This window comes from Convolutriloba macropyga, unplaced genomic scaffold (assembly GCF_964194025.1).
Source record: "Convolutriloba macropyga unplaced genomic scaffold, txConMacr16.3 SCAFFOLD_3120, whole genome shotgun sequence".
Lineage (NCBI taxonomy): Eukaryota > Metazoa > Xenacoelomorpha > Acoela > Convolutidae > Convolutriloba > Convolutriloba macropyga.
The window spans coordinates 11,540-12,500 of record NW_027450049.1 but is presented as its reverse complement, the minus strand read 5'-3'; the positions used below and the strand labels follow the sequence as shown (position 1 = coordinate 12,500).

General features: G+C 40.3%; 1 non-coding gene across 1 annotated transcript in view; it reads right to left on the bottom strand.

The window, feature by feature from the left end:
* Positions 1-587, bottom strand: part of LOC142355571 (large subunit ribosomal RNA) — a 3,522-nt gene extending 2,935 nt beyond the window's left edge. The window contains exon 1 of the ribosomal RNA XR_012761263.1: positions 1-587. This exon is cut by the window's left edge and continues 2,935 nt beyond it. This is a non-coding gene — a ribosomal RNA (large subunit ribosomal RNA).
* Positions 588-961: the final 374 nt, after the last annotated feature.

Below are 961 nucleotides of genomic sequence, written 5' to 3'. Positions count from 1 at the left end.
CAGGCAATCAAGATCAATTTATCTCATTTTGTTTAGAATCAACAAGAAGAATTCCGAGGAAAACTTCTGCTCGATTCATTAACAAGATTTGCCAAAAGACGACAACTACACTACTCGGTAGCCGAGAATATAATATCAAGGCATTGAGTATGGTAACGCTCACTCCAGTTCCCCTTCAACAGTTTCACGTACTTTTCACTCTCTCTTCAGAGTGCTTTTCAACTTTCCCTCACGGTACTTGTTTACTATCGGTCTCGCTTTATAATTAGCTTTTGGAGAGACATATCTCCAGCTTCGAGTTGCACTTTCAAACAACTCTACTCATAGGAATGAGCCATTATGACTGGTATCGAAAATGACCTTTACAGGATTTTCACCTTCTTTGATGCTACTTTCCAGTAGACATCAGGACAAATTCACCAGTCTAGCATCAAACCATACCGGACACCGAGAAATGTTGCCATTTCTCTTCCCGATGAGCTTTTCCCTGTTCATTCGCCATTACTAAGGGATTCTCAGTTGATTTCTTTTCCTCCCCTTACTGATATGCTTAAGTTAAGGGGGTTCTCTCGCCCAATTCAGGTTATGTAGTTGATTGTCTCTTAATTGGTTCACTGACCAATATGAGACAGAAACCGATTCAGCAGTTTTGTTCGCTACTACTATCAAACACAGGTCGAAGTTTCCATTCAGTCATTAATTCCAACTTTCAAATGTTGTTGTTTCAGCTTTCGCTTACTAGAAGCAACATAATACTCGCTGCAATACAGACCTCGGGAAACCCTCACCGTGAATAAGGTTCACTCACATATTTCACTACATTTTGCGTGGGATTGGAGATGAGGCTACTCGTTCTTGCTCAGTACTAGGCTGAAAATTAACGAAACTTCGTTACAAACGTTCACATGTTGATGTTTCCGCTTTCGCGTACTCGAAACAACATAATACTAGTCTTTGTAAT